The sequence below is a fragment of the Heptranchias perlo genome, chromosome 13, assembly GCF_035084215.1.
Source record: "Heptranchias perlo isolate sHepPer1 chromosome 13, sHepPer1.hap1, whole genome shotgun sequence".
NCBI classification, from domain to species: domain Eukaryota; kingdom Metazoa; phylum Chordata; class Chondrichthyes; order Hexanchiformes; family Hexanchidae; genus Heptranchias; species Heptranchias perlo.
In genome coordinates, this window is record NC_090337.1 from 66,066,954 (window position 1) to 66,082,928 (window position 15,975).

General features: G+C 46.9%; 1 protein-coding gene across 2 annotated transcripts in view; it reads right to left on the reverse strand.

The window, feature by feature from the left end:
* Positions 1-12,092, reverse strand: part of hdlbpa (high density lipoprotein binding protein a) — a 68,294-nt gene extending 56,202 nt beyond the window's left edge. Inside the window, exons 1-2 of one of the 2 annotated variants that reach the window (XM_067995625.1) lie at positions 12,002-12,073; positions 5,886-6,003 (exon numbers count right to left, since the gene is read on the reverse strand). The gene's annotated coding sequence lies outside the window, so the exon portion shown is untranslated. Of the gene's footprint in view, positions 1-5,885; positions 6,004-12,001 lie in introns of both variants that reach the window. The other variant, XM_067995624.1, reaches the window with a different exon arrangement.
* Between the last annotated feature and the right edge of the window lie 3,883 nt (positions 12,093-15,975).

Consider the following 15,975-nt stretch of genomic DNA (forward strand, 5'->3'; position numbering starts at 1 on the left):
ACATCAACACCTGGCTGGAATGAAGGGTGCGATAACTTGCACTACAAAAGGAGACATACACCTCTGACAGTTCAGAAATCAAACAACAGCACTTCACATCCCTTTTACTGAAAAGGAGATGACACCAGACCCATTACCCACTGCACACTTCAGGAAATAATAGCTCTTCAAACATTGCTTCCTTAATCATTTATTGCACATCAATGTTCTTAATGCATTCGAATTGCTCTCATCACTCCTGGTGTCAGACCTGAAACCATATTACTCATTTCAAAGCACGCACTGGACTCACCAAAGTTTAAAAGAATACATCACTGGATATTTCAAGTTAAAGCAGAAACAGAAGGCTAAAGAGAAGGCTATGGGGTGACCTAATAAAGGTCTTTAAAATTATGAAGGGGTTTGATAGGGTAGACATAGAGAATATGTTTCCATTTGTGGGGAAGTCCAAAACTAGGGGCTATAAATATAAGATAGTGACTAATAAATCCAATAAGGAATTCAGGAGCAGCTTCTTTACCCAGAGAGTGGTTAGAATGTGGAACTTGCTACCACAAGTAAATAACAGATGCATTTAAGGGGAAGTTAGATAAGCATGAGGGAGAAAGAAATAGAAGGATATGCTGATAGGGTTAGATGAAGAGATGAGAGGGGGCTCGTGTGGAGTATAAATGCTTGCAGAAACCACTTGCACTGAAAGGCCTGTTTTTGAGCTGTAGATTCTATGTAAAATACTCAACCATTAGACTTACTAAAGCCCTAATAACATCATTGTCAAGATCAGGCCACCCCAAAAGAAACAAAAGTAGTTTGACACAAGCTACAAGGATTAGAATCTAGAAACTCCAAAAAAAGTTACTGAATTAAAAATATCTGCCTCATAGATAATTTGGTCGATCCAAAATCACCCACAGAAATGCATGACAGTAGAGTGACCGGAGTCTCAGAGCGATGCTGTTGTCTGCAGAGTAGATCTGATCAAAGGTCAGCTTCATTTAAACATGACAATTACAAACTTGATCATTGGAGTTTCCTGTACAGAAAGAATTGTGTATAGTTCCAGGCATCCTGGCCTAGGACAAAGTACAAAGAGCAATTAAATTGATAAATGGGATTGGGCATCTGATGTGAGGTAAGACTGCAAGTTTGAGGGATTATTTACATTCGGGGGGGGGGGGGGGGGGGGGGGGGGAAGAGGAGCTGGGGTGGAAGAAGAGAAGCAGTTTATAGATGACCTTGAGATATTTAAGACGCAAGGAATAGATAAACAGCATTTCAATATTAACACAAGCTCTAGTTCAAGCAAAGATAAATTTAAACTTAGGAAGGCGAGTACATTTTTAAAGCTACAGATTGTTTTTTGTCTGAGGAAGCACCTACCCAGCAAGGCAGTGGAGAATGGACATATTCGGCAAAGAGATCTATTAAAGGGCATCAGAGTTAAAGCGGGAAAGTAGTGGGGGCGCTCTGGGGCTAGCTCAATGGATGGAAATTATTTCTGGCCCCGTGCGCCTCAGCAAATTCGGGGAAGGAGTTAGTGAAGTGCACTTGGTGAGGAGGCAGTCGCCTTGAAATTACCCGATTGCCTTACGAGTTGGGCGGAAATTTCCGAGCTTTTTCCTGAAATTGCCAACAGTTTTTGTTCCCGTTCCCCCTGCCCCACCCCTTTTTGTTTTTATATAAACACCTTCGCCAAGAGTTGGCATTACCAGCGGTTGGGAAGGGTGGCGCACAAAGTTGCCCTAACACATATGGTGAGTGCGGGTGGGCTTCATTTTTCTTTGCAAATGATACCACAATAAAGAGTGGAGCGTTTGGTCCAGTGGAAGAGAACAGGATAGAATGGGAAGCAGCTTGGGTCATTGAGCAATGGGAAAAAAAAGTTCAGTATATTGGAATTGTACACAGTATGACTGAACAGAAGAGCATTCAGTCCACGTGCATCAGATCTGCAATTACGCAAGGTCCACTGTACCTTAACGTGGGATTAACTGCCAAGTGCAGTGCACTCGGCTTAAATTACAAGGCTGTATAATGAAGCCACTATGCAACACTGAGCATTTGCTTGCATGCTTGTACAGTCATATAATCAGAAATAAAAATGACTAACTGCCTGCATGGCACTCTAAAGCCATTTGCTTCTTTCAGACGCCGAGACCAGCTTCATGAGCTGGCTGCCTAGATTTACACAACCAACAGCTTGCATTTATATTGTGCCTTTATAATAAAACATCCCAAGGCACGTCACAGGATCAAACATAATTTGACACTGAACCACATAAGGAAATATTAGGACAGGTGATCAAAAGCTTGGTCAAAGAGGTAGGTTTTAAGGACAGTCTTAAAGGAGGAGAGGGGGGTAGGGGGAGGAAATTCCAGAGCTTCGGGCCTAAGCAGCTGAAGGCATGGCCGCCAGTGGTGGGGTGATGGAAATCAGGGATGCGCAAAGGCCAGAATTGGAGGAACGCAGAGATCTCGGATGGTTGAAGGAGGTTACAGAGATAGGGAGGGGAGAGGCCATGGAGGGATTTGAAAAAAGGAGAATTATAAAACTGAGGCATTGTTAGACCAAGAGCCAATGTAAGTCAGCGAGCATAGGGGTAATGAGTCCAGATCTCTTGTCCCCGGGACAGAATCTTAAACCTACGATAAACTGGTCTAGGGTTTGGTGCCAGAATAGGGGAGCTGGTTTGTGCAGTGTAAACTCAGGGGCATTTTCTCAAGAGTGGCTCCCCTTGTCTGAACACAAGCACTAAATCAAGAGCGAACAGATTTGAAAATTCAGCTCAGTTGAAGGAATGCAAAGCCATGGGCTGATTTTGATTCAGGCCAGTCATTTCTAGTCGAGGGAAGAAGAGTGTTTATAGTTATGCAAATTTACATTGAAATAGCAGTGAGAGAAGCAGCTGGTTCAGTAAGGTCACAAGAAAAGGAGTGACACGTATGCCTCTGTGCTGAGCAGCTAAGTAAATACATTGGAGAGGAAATGAAATTCTTTATGTAACGTAATAAACCAAATAGATGTGGGAAAAAAACAGAAAATATCCCATAGAAGGCCAAACCCTTAAAATACATGGGTAAAAAACATCCATTTTTGACAGAAACTGGTTTAAGAAACAAACATGCATTTATATAGCACCTTTCACATCCTCAGGACGTTCCAAAGCATGGCAACAAATTTCTTTTGCAGTATAAACACTTATGTATAAGAAAAGTGAGATGATCTGTTGTGATGTCAGTTGAGAGATAAATATTGGGCAGAGCTAAGATCTTTTACATCAACCTGAACAGGCAAACTGTTTGTTATATTGCCTCTCATTCTTTCTCCCCAAATGAATCACTTTTATCTGAAGGACATTTCCTCAGTACTGCACTGAAGTGTCGGTCTAGATTATGTGCTCAAGTCTGTAGAGGAGCTTGAATCCACAACCTTCTGACTCAGCACTGACTATACCATCAACTGAGCCAGGCCGACAAAAGGGCCACCTTCTTATTAAAGATCCGAGACCAGATACAAAAGCTCAACGTTTCAGTATTGAACCTCACACCATGAGCAGAGGTTGACCTTGGAGGGTAGCCAGAACCCACGGAATTGACCCTAGGGCTTCATGAGGTAGAAAACTAGATTACTAAACAATTTATGTAACATTGCACACCCCTTACATTTTTTTTTAAAAAGCTGAAAAATTCCACGGAGATTTTTTAAAAAGAAAAACAATTCTAATTATACCAAGTGGAGAGCAGGATTTTATAATTAGGAACCTTTTACCAAATCGAAGCAGCTGTCAGGTTAATTTACAGAACGGTAACCCCACAGGGGAGGGCACTGTAGTCTTTGACTAATTACAAGAAAATGCCAGACATGTTTCAGACTCTGGAGGAAAGAGAGGTGGGAGAAGCCTGGGGCTAGGCCAGGATCAGGAGAGCATCGCCCAGGCCTACACTTTGGGAGCATGAGAAAGCTACACAAATCACACATGAAAGGCTTGGATAGGAATGGCTGGCAACAGCACTGCTGCTGAGAACAGGATTACACGACAGCCAGCAAGGATAAGAGCCATTTTCAAATTCATGACCAGCTTGTCTTGCATCAAGTTTAAACGTGGCAGCCATGAACTGTTTCAATAAACTACTGATGGCACCCCAGGAGGGGAACAAAATTCTCTTGTGAAACAAAAATAGAGAGAAATGGGGAAAAGAAAAAAATTCAGAGGAACAGATATGTCAGATTGTCAAAATTCAAATTACCCAACAGTGCGGCGTTTGTTAAAAGGAATCAGCCTGGGCTCCAACTGGACTTAAAAACTGCTGGTTACTCAACTTTAAATAATTTTTTTTAATGTCAGTTTCTTGCCTATCCATTAGAGGAGGTCACCACAGGTTCTCGTCAGCTAGCACCTCACCCATCCAGTTTGTCTAGAAAGCAAGTATTGGCAAGCTATTGAATCGGCAAAGTGGAGTGGTGGTGAAAGCAGAACCAAATCGCATCCACCCCCAATCTCTACACATGCACTTTCCACCAAGAGTTCCTGGAGAACAAACCAACTGCACAAACATCGGCCAATCTTACCCTTCTCTGATCTAGTACCACAGAGGCCAACCGTAGCACCACAAACATCATACTGGTTATGGTCACCCAACTCAGCAAAGACTGAAAATCGAGCACAGCGGCTTCGAGCCTGTATAGCTGAGTTACACATGGCCTTCACCAACTGAGGCACCTGGGAAGCCACGCAAAAGGAAACCTTCAAATAAGGTAAAAGTTTGTAGAGTCATACAGCACAGGCGGCCATTCGGCCCATTGTGCCTGTGCCGACTCTTTGAAAAAGCTATCCAATTAGTCCCACTCCCCTGCTCTTTCCCCATAGCCCTGCAAATTTTTCCTTTTGAAGTATTTATCCAATTCCCTTTTGAAGGTTTCTACTGAATCTGCCCTTTCAGGCAATGCATTCCAGATGATAACAACTCGCTGCGTTAAAAAAAAATCTGATTTTCCCCCCCTGGATTTTTTGCGAATTAATTTAAATCTGTGTCCTCTGGTTACTGACTCTCCTGCCAGTAGAAACAGGTTCTCCTTATCTACTATAAATGAAATGGCACAATTTTATTGGGGGTGCAGGAACAGAGACACTTGGGGGTATACATACACAAGTCTTTGAAGATGACAGGACAAGGTGAGGAGGCTGTTAAAAAGGCAAACGGGATCCTTGGCTTTATAAATAGAGACAGAGTACAAAACCAAGGAAGTTATGTTGAACCTTTATAAAACACTGGTTAGGCCCCTGCTGGAGTATTGCGGCCAATTCTGGACACCATACTTTAGGAAGGATGTCAAGGCCGTAAAAAGGATGCAGAGGAGATTCAATAGAATGGTACCAGGGATGAAATTACGTTACGTGGTGAGACTAGAGAAACTAGGGTTGCTCGCCTTAGAGCAGAGAAAATTAAGGGGAGATTTGATAGGGGTGTTCAAAACATTAAAGTGTTTTGATAGAATAAATAAGGAGAAACTGGCAGAAGGGTCAGTAACCAGAGGACACAGATTTACAGTAATTGGCAAAAAAGAGGGGAGATGGAGACTTTTTTTTTTAAAAACACAGCAAGTCATGATTTGAAATGCACTGCCTGAAAGGGTGGAGGAAGCAGATTCAACAGGGAATTGGATATATACTTGAAAAGGAAAAACTTGCAGGGCCATGAGCAGGGGAGTGGGACTAATTGGATCGCTCTTTCAAAGAACTAGCAGACACGATGGGCCGAATGGCATCCTTCTGCGCTGTATGATTCTATGACATGTCATCGTCCTAACAAACTGTACCAGGGAGCCTCAGTTAATAAGTCGTCATTCAGAATCATCACAGCAAGTTAAAAGGTAGGACACTTACCCCATGCCACTTCCATACGGCTTCAGTGGGCACTGGGGGGATGCCTGGCAACAAGTTGGTCACCCACCTGCTCTCAGTCAGAAAAGGCACACACACGTCAACCCAAAGATAGGCTCAACTAAAGAGCAAAGAGAGGGAATTGCACACTTAAAAGACAGCAGCAGCAGATATCATGGTATAAACAGGCATATATACCAGTGAGGCCTCCTCTTCCATTAGGAGGCTAATTGCCAGCTTATAACCCCCAAATCAGAGGGGTTATCCCCAGAGCTTGTCTCCAACAGTGTTCTGCAGGTTGGGTTTAGTACTAATTTCAGACACTGCTTGGAGTTTTCAATCTGGTTAAGTGCCACCTTGACTCAGCTGGTAGCAATCTCACCTCAATGAGAAAATTGTGGGTTCAAGCCCCACTCTATGACTTGTGCATATAATCTAGGCCAACACTTAGTACTGAGGAAGTGCCATCTTTCAGAAGAGATGGTCTCCGTCTGCCTGTTCTGGTGGATGCAAAAGATCCCGTGACACCAAATAGCAGCAGGGAAGTTCCCCTGATAAACATTTATCCCTCAACCACCACTGCAGAATAACTAGTCTTTTTCTGTTAGCGAGACCTTGCTGTGCACAAATTAGCTGCTGTGTTTGCCTACATGTCAAAAGTAATTTATTGGCTGGGAAATATTTTGGGATGAATGGTGTTATATAAATGGAAGCTCTTCCTTTGTGATCCTCCCCCCTCATCATTAGTACCAGTAAGCTATACAACCCCATTGACAAACAGTACACCAAGCTTGGCTCGCAGGGCTGTGTGAAACTACTTCAATGAAGTCGGCCAGGACATCTGGTACAGTGCAGTATCTGAATACGACACGTCTCCCAAATGCTCATTGCCCCCAGCAAAATAATGAAAACAAGCATTTTACCAGTGATCCCTTAAAACAACTGTTCAGGGCAATGAGGCCAATTGTAACACCCCAAACTGTCACTCCAGCTCAGATCATCTCAACTAACTCAGCAGAGGACAGGATTGAACACTGGATGGTCTGGGATGTTTGGCTCGCAGTAGTACGTGATGTTTTTTTTAAACCTTCAATGTCAGAGTACACATTACATCAACAGTAATGAAAAGTTTCCCAGACACCTTTCCATGGATACTAATGATGCAATTTTAAGTACGCCAGCTCCCGCTAACCGAACAGGTCAAGGGTGTAACTATTGCAGTTCAAACCCCAGAATGCTGAAAGCCCCCTTCTCTCTACCCAGAAAAGTCCGTGGCTCTACAATAAACAGTGTGACTGCTCTTTACACATGGTGGAAGAAGTCACACAGGCCCCAGATGTGTTAAAAACAGAAATTCCACCTGATTAATGAAAATCAGAAAAATTACTGATCTTAACCTTTAATCAAAATTAAACTTTCAGAACGAGGGACAATCGCTTTATTTTGTTTAGAGGATTTGAAAAATGTCAGTGGGACTAACTTCCACTCCAGTGCTCGCAGTAACTGGATCCTTAGATCCTACTTTAGAGATGTCTCTATTTGGAGTCCTGGCCTAAAAAAAAACTCAAACCTATAAACACCGCCTGGTCCTTTAAAAAGGAACAACTGTTCACTACCACAGGTGGATTCTCATCAGGACAAAAAAAATTAAACTTTTTTTTTTAAATACAACCTTTTCCTTTCATTTTCAGCCATGTTTTATTTTAAGGCATCAGCTGTCACTCAGCGGTAGCCTGAGTCAGAGGGTTGTGGGATCAAGTTCTACTCCAGAGACAGTCAGAAAATCTAAGCTGACACTCCAGTGCAGTACTGAGGGAGTGCTGCACAGTCGGAGGTGCCGTCTTTTGAATGAGACCGTTAAAACAAGGCTCCATCTGCCCTCTCAGGTAGATGTAAAAGATCCCATGACACTATTTCGAAGAACAGCAGGGGAGTTTTCCCCCCCAACTCCTGGCCAATATCTATCCCTCAACCAACACCACAAACAGATGATCTGGTCATTATCTCATTGCTGTTTGTGGGACCTTGCTGTGCATAAAATGACTGCCGCGTTTCCTGCATTTCAGAAAGCGCTTTGGGACGTCCTGAGAATGTGAAAGGCTCTGTATAAATGCAAGTCCTTTCTTCCCTCCTTAGATTAGGTCAGCCAAGTGATCATTATTCTTGTTTAAGTCAGAACAGTAAGCAAGCTGTTTGATCATTGGAGATACCATAGGTAAACCGAATCCTATCCTCACCCAACATTCACATGGACCACTGGACAGCAGTCAGGAGCGGGTTCTCTGGCTCATTTTTCTCTTTTCCACCCCCAAGGCATTGAGGGAAAGCTAGCTGTGGCTGCCAGCAGATAGGTTTAAATGTCTACAAAGATGCAATTTCGCAAACAAAGCCACCACTCATTAAATTTTCACCAGTTAACTATCCAATAATCCTGAGACGCTCTTTTTCTCCCCCCACAGACTGCTGCCATTTTAAAGTTTGCGATGCAGAAAAAGTGGCAATTGAAGGAAGTGAATCACAGAAGCTGCAGTATATGACAGCAACCAGCTCTGCACAGAATTATCCAGTTTAGTTGCCATCTAAAATTTAACTCAGATGTCAGAATAGACTCAAGTTTACGTGCTACAGAAAACACAATAGTGAATTTCCAAAAGCTACAGATTAAAGAAAGTAGCAGCTAACAGAGCACAGTTCCCAACCTTTAAAATCTGATGAACTTGCTTTGAAGAGCAACTCGCTTGCTGTTGTCAGCAGTCCCATTGAAATTAAATTGGGAGTTGGGGGGGGGGGGGGGTGCAGTGGGTAAAGGAAAGAAAGGAATAGGTACATGGGCCAAACTGACTGATCAAGTGTTAAGCCACCGATTTCATCCCCCTCCCTGATCACGGCCTCAGGCTGAACCAGACGATTTGCAACCTTGGCATCCTATTTGACCCTGAGCTGAGCTTCCAGCCCAATATTGTCTATCACAAAGGCCACCTACTTCCACCTCCATAACATCACTCGTCTCCACTCCTCCCTCAGCCCATCTGCTGCTGAAACTCATATCCATGCTTTGTTACTTCCAGGCTTGACGATTCCAATGCTCTCCTGGCCAGATTCCCATCGTCCACCCGCCCCCCCCATAAATGTGAGCTCAACCAAAACTTTGTTGTCCGCATCCTAACTCGCACCAAATCCCATTCACCCATCACCCCTGTGCTCGCCGACCTACATTGGTTCTCATCCCAGTGTTCAAATCCCTCCATGGCCTTGCCCTTCCTTACCTCTAACCTTCACCAGCACTACAACCCTCCCAGAACTCAGCATTCCTCAAACTCTCGTACTGTATATTTCCCACTTCCTTTACCCCACCATTGATGACTATGCTTTCAGCCGTCAAGGCTCCAAGTTCTGTAATTCACTCCCTTCCTTTAAGACACTCCCTAAAACCTAACTCTGACCAAGCTTTTCGTCAACTGCCTCTTCAAAGTAGAGTTCTTTGGCTCTGTCAAATTTAGTTTGATAACACTCCTGTGAAGAGCCTTCGGACATTTTATTACACAAAAGGCGCTATATAAATGCAAGTTGTAATGGTTAGCAATTTTGTCTGGTGGAAGAAGCTGGTCCCACTTGCAACACACTGCATTAGGCACAATGTGCGTTTATAATTAGAAAACATCCCACGATGCTACAAAGAGCAGACAAAGGACACAAGCTAGGAGAAGTGACCAAAGACACGGTCCAATATGTAGGTTTACTCAGAGGGGGCGAGAATGTGGAATGCACTCTCACAGGGAGTAGTTGAGGCAACTAGCATAGGTGCATTTAAGGGGAAGCTGGATAAGCGGGAGAAAGGAATAGAAGGATATGTTGATAGGGTTAGATGAAGTAAGGTGGGAGGAGGACCAGGTGGAGCATAAACACTGGCACAGACCTGTTAGGCCGAATAGCCTGTTTCTGTGCTGTTAATTCAATGTTTACAGAAGGCAGAGGTATTGGGGGTTCTGTGAAACAAAGATGTTTTTGAAGCAATTTCTGCCTCTGCATCACATTAGTAATGTGAATAAGAAAAAGTTGCCAAACACTTCCATGAAGATATCTTTAAGAATTGGAGCCTGCCGTTCAGTTGCTAAGAAGAAATTAGGTGTTTACCATGAAAACGTGCCCGGCTGATGCAACAAGAGAAGTGTCTGCTTTTCTAAGCATGTCAGACACAGGGGTTATGAATGAAACATTGCAAAACACACTGCAAATTCCCATTTCAGGAAGCTACATCCACTGGTGTTGATTGAGGATTTGCCAGCAAAAACCAATGTATGCATTAATTATCCACATCTGGATCAAGATTTCCATGTAATGGAGCAAGAGGGAAAGGGTGCAATGGAGCAAAGCCTAATGTAGCAATACACCCTGCACATCAACAGTCCTCCCTTACTCACTCACTCTGGCAGGTCCATTATAACTATCGCAATGTCAAAACAGGCAGAAACATAAAACTGAAATATACAGTTAACTCAAATAATGCATTACAATATTAGTCAATGTAACAGTGATCATCAACTGATAAAGCTTCGCTCATGGTCTGTGAAATCTGAACCCGTGGAAAAAAAAAATCTGACAACTAATAGTTAAGCCCAGCTATTGTATTTATACAAACTCCACTGTGTAAGGCTATTGGGGGGGGGGGGGGGGGGGGGAGGAGAGGAGAGGGAAAGAGGACGAGTTAGAACACCGCTAATTAAACATTCAGCTAGGATTACTCAAAAAATAGGTTCATGCCAACTTTTTATATACTCGCCCTTTCTAAAAAGGTTCATCAGCTGATCCACGTAAATACATTATCTAGGTACAAATCTTAGCTAAAAATACATTGTGGGTCCCACGTGTACATTATATTAGTGACTAAGTGAATCCTGTTGATTCAAGTAACTAGGATTGAAGTTAGAAGTAAATACAAGGTTTCCCCTTCGCTCCCCAACCAGAAAAGTTTCACTTGTCTTCACAACTGTTCAACTTAAGTGACTATTTACTGCACAATAAAGACTTGTTCAATTAAAAAAAGAGCAACGGGTAGACCGTGGGCTACACACTGCCAACTCAGCAGCTCCTGGCTCACTTAATTAACATCTTTATGCAGGCATTCTGTGCAGCAATAACCGAAGTCAGGCAAAGCTTACACATAAAAAGAAACTTGCAAGGCAAGAAGGCAAATCCTCCTTTCAGAGCCCCCCCACCACCACCCTTCCCCCGACAAACGGGCCGTATACAGCTTCAGAAAATGACAACGTCACCAGACAAGCTGATAGAGAGAGGAATACACAAACAAAAAAGTCCCAAAAATAAGGACCGATTCTGAAAAAATCAGTCAAGAAATAAAAGATGAGTGCTGCATACTGGTGGGCAAGGGATTTACCTGCGGATTAGAGAGAGTTTGCTTAACTGCTCATATCCCAGACTTGCTCTGGGTTATTCCACGTAGCAAACTCCATTGCATAATCACCTTTGTTTCTTCAGCAAAGAAAGCCAAGCAACTCCTACATCTCTGGCTTTTCAAAAACTGCTCAAACTGCAAAATGCCACCCTATGGCGGACAGGAGGGGGCCCTGGGCATCCCACTCCGACACTTGCATTTATCACCACATTTTCGGCCCATGAAAACTAAAACTTTTTATGCAAAAACTTTGGGAAACTTTGCAGACTTTGTGCGCCTGCGCAGTACTGACACGTAGCGCTTGTCCCAGCGGCGCTCGCGCAGGGGAAAAAATAAAATAAACCAGCGGCGGCTCGGCTCCGAACCGCCCGAGTCCGCGGGGCCTGAGCCAGCACCGCCGCCACCACCACCCCGGGGCTTCAGACAGGCCCACAACACAAATAATACCCCGCATCAAACCGACCCTCACCACCCCGGGACTCGGCCGCATCCACAGCCGGGCGAGGCTGCAGCCGGCACCGCGGTGAAAGCTGAGCAGGCCGGGCTGAAGGTGCGCGGCCCCCCCGGCTCTGCCTGCTCGCCATCCCCCCCCGGGCTCCGGCCGGCTCGAGTGAGGTGAGTGAGCGAGCGAGCGAGCAGCCACCCGTCACGCTCGCTGTGGCCTAGTCAGAGGCCGGGGCCTCGGGCCCCAGGCTCCAGTACTCACCGGGTGGTGGGGTCCTCGCAGCCCTCTCTGGTGGAGAAGCTCCTGAACTCCAGTGTGAGCCGGGGCGCGGGGCGGCCCCTTATACCCGGGGCCCGGCCGCCAATCAGCCGCCAACACGTCAGAGCTGAGGAGGGGGGGGGGGGATGAAAATACAGGAGATGGGAGAGAGGAATAGAAGGAGAGAGGGAGGGAGAGAGAGAGAGAGAGGAATAGAAGGAGAGAGGGAGGGAGAGAGAGAGAGAGGAATAGAAGGAGAGAGGGAGGGAGAGAGAGGAATAGAAGGAGAGAGGGAGGGAGAGAGAGGAATAGAAGGAGAGAGGGGAGAGAGAGGAATAGAAGGAGAGAGGGAGGGAGAGAGAGAGAGAGGAATAGAAGGAGAGAGGGAGGGAGAGAGAGGAATAGAAGGAGAGAGGGGAGAGAGAGGAATAGAAGGAGAGAGGGAGGGAGAGAGAGAGAGAGGAATAGAAGGAGAGAGGGAGGGAGAGAGAGAGAGAGGAATAGAAGGAGAGAGGGAGGGAGAGAGAGGAATAGAAGGAGAGAGGGAGGGAGAGAGAGGAATAGAAGGAGAGAGGGAGGGAGAGAGAGGAATAGAAGGAGAGAGAGAGAGAAGGAGAGAGGGAGGGATAGAAGGAGAGAGGAATAGAAGGAGAGAGGAATAGAAGGAGAGAGGAATAGAAGGAGAGAGGAATAGAAGGAGAGAGGAATAGAAGGAGAGAGGAAGGAATAGAAGGATGGAGGGAGGGAGAGAGAGGGGATTAGAAGGAGGGAGGGAGAGAGGGGATTAGAAGGAGGGAGGGAGAGAGAGGATTAGAAGGAGGGAGGGAGAGAGAGGATTAGAAGGAGGGAGGGAGAGAGAGGATTAGAAGGAGGGAGGGAGAGAGAGGATTAGAAGGAGGGAGGGAGAGAGAGGATTAGAAGGAGGGAGGGAGAGAGAGGATTAGAAGGAGGGAGGGAGAGAGAGGATTAGAAGGAGGGAGGGAGAGAGAGGATTAGAAGGAGGGAGGGAGAGAGAGGATTAGAAGGAGGGAGGGAGAGAGAGGATTAGAAGGAGGGAGGGAGAGAGAGGATTAGAAGGAGGGAGGGAGAGAGAGGATTAGAAGGAGGGAGGGAGAGAGAGGATTATAAGAGGGAGGGAGAGAGAGGATTAGAAGAGGGAGGGAGAGAGAGGATTAGAAGAGGGAGGGAGAGAGAGGATTAGAAGAGGGAGGGAGAGAGAGGATTAGAAGAGGGAGGGAGAGAGAGGATTAGAAGAGGGAGGGAGAGAGAGGATTAGAAGAGGGAGGGAGAGAGAGGATTAGAAGAGGGAGGGAGAGAGAGGATTAGAAGAGGGAGGGAGAGAGAGGATTAGAAGAGGGAGGGAGAGAGAGGATTAGAAGAGGGAGGGAGAGAGAGGATTAGAAGAGGGAGGGAGAGAGAGGATTAGAAGAGGGAGGGAGGGAGAGGATTAGAAGGAGGGAGGGAGGGAGAGGATTAGAAGGAGGGAGGGAGAGAGAGGATTAGAAGGGGGGAGGGAGAGAGAGGATTAGAAGGAGGGAGGGAGAGAGAGGATTAGAAGAGGGAGGGAGAGAGAGGATTAGAAGAGGGAGGGAGAGAGAGGATTAGAAGAGGGAGGGAGAGAGAGGATTAGAAGAGGGAGGGAGAGAGAGGATTAGAAGAGGGAGGGAGAGAGAGGATTAGAAGAGGGAGGGAGAGAGAGGATTAGAAGGGGGGAGGGAGAGAGAGGATTAGAAGGGGGGAGGGAGAGAGAGGATTAGAAGGGGGGAGGGAGAGAGAGGATTAGAAGGGGGGAGGGAGAGAGAGGATTAGAAGGGGGGAGGGAGAGAGAGGATTAGAAGGGGGGAGGGAGAGAGAGGATTAGAAGGGGGGAGGGAGAGAGAGGATTAGAAGGGGGGAGGGAGAGAGAGGATTAGAAGGGGGGAGGGAGAGAGAGGATTAGAAGGGGGGGAGGGAGAGAGAGGATTAGAAGGGGGGAGGGAGAGAGAGGATTAGAAGGGGGGAGGGAGAGAGAGGATTAGAAGGGGGGAGGGAGAGAGAGGATTAGAAGGGGGGAGGGAGAGAGAGGATTAGAAGAGGGGAGGGAGAGAGAGGATTAGAAGGGGGGAGGGAGAGAGAGGATTAGAAGGGGGGAGGGAGAGAGAGGATTAGAAGGGGGGAGGGAGAGAGAGGATTAGAAGGGGGGAGGGAGAGAGAGGATTAGAAGGGGGGAGGGAGAGAGAGGATTAGAAGGGGGGAGGGAGAGAGAGGATTAGAAGGGGGGAGGGAGAGAGAGGATTAGAAGGGGGGAGGGAGAGAGAGGATTAGAAGGGGGGAGGGAGAGAGAGGATTAGAAGGGGGGAGGGAGAGAGAGGATTAGAAGGGGGGAGGGAGAGAGAGGATTAGAAGGAGGGAGGGAGAGAGAGGATTAGAAGGGGGGAGGGAGAGAGAGGATTAGAAGGGGGGAGGGAGAGAGAGGATTAGAAGGGGGGAGGGAGAGAGAGGATTAGAAGGGGGGAGGGAGAGAGAGGATTAGAAGAGGGAGGGAGAGAGGATTAGAAGAGGGGAGGGAGAGAGAGGATTAGAAGGGGGGAGGGAGAGAGAGGATTAGAAGGGGGGAGGGAGAGAGAGGATTAGAAGGGGGGAGGGAGAGAGAGGATTAGAAGGGGGGAGGGAGAGAGAGGATTAGAAGGGGGGAGGGAGAGAGAGGATTAGAAGGGGGGAGGGAGAGAGAGGATTAGAAGGGGGGAGGGAGAGAGAGGATTAGAAGGGGGGAGGGAGAGAGAGGATTAGAAGGGGGGAGGGAGAGAGAGGATTAGAAGGGGGGAGGGAGAGAGAGGATTAGAAGAGGGAGGGAGAGAGAGGATTAGAAGGGGGGAGAGAGGGAGAGGATTAGAAGGAGGGAGGGAGAGAGAGGATTAGAAGGGGGGAGGGAGGGAGAGGATTAGAAGGAGGGAGGGAGAGAGAGGATTAGAAGAGGGAGGGAGAGAGAGGATTAGAAGAGGGAGGGAGAGAGGATTAGAAGGAGGGAGAGAGGGAGAGGATTAGAAGAGGGAGGGAGAGAGGATTAGAAGGAGGGAGGGAGGGAGAGGATTAGAAGGAGGGAGGGAGAGAGAGGATTAGAAGAGGGAGGGAGAGAGAGGATTAGAAGAGGGAGGGAGAGAGGATTAGAAGGGGGGAGGGAGAGAGAGGATTAGAAGGAGGGAGGGAGGGAGAGGATTAGAAGAGGGAGGGAGAGAGGATTAGAAGGAGGGAGAGAGGGAGAGGATTAGAAGGAGGGAGGGAGAGAGAGGATTAGAAGGGGGGAGGGAGGGAGAGGATTAGAAGGGGGGAGGGAGGGAGAGGATTAGAAGGAGGGAGGGAGAGAGAGGATTAGAAGGAGGGAGGGAGAGAGAGGATTAGAAGAGGGAGGGAGAGAGAGGATTAGAAGAGGGAGGGAGAGAGGATTAGAAGGAGGGAGAGAGGGAGAGGATTAGAAGGAGGGAGGGAGAGAGAGGATTAGAAGGGGGGAGGGAGAGAGAGGATTAGAAGGAGGGAGGGAGGGAGAGGATTAGAAGGAGGGAGGGAGAGAGAGGATTAGAAGAGGGAGGGAGAGAGAGGATTAGAAGAGGGAGGGAGAGAGGATTAGAAGGAGGGAGAGAGGGAGAGGATTAGAAGAGGGAGGGAGAGAGGATTAGAAGGAGGGAGGGAGGGAGAGGATTAGAAGGAGGGAGGGAGAGAGAGGATTAGAAGAGGGAGGGAGAGAGAGGATTAGAAGGGGGGAGGGAGGGAGAGGATTAGAAGAGGGAGGGAGAGAGAGGATTAGAAGAGGGAGGGAGAGAGGATTAGAAGGAGGGAGGGAGAGAGAGGATTAGAAGAGGGAGGGAGAGAGAGGATTAGAAGAGGGAGGGAGAGAGGATTAGAAGGAGGGAGAGAGGGAGAGGATTAGAAGGGGGGAGGGAGAGAGAGGATTATAAGAGGGAGGGAGAGAGAGGATTAGAAGGAGGGAGGGAGAGAGAGGA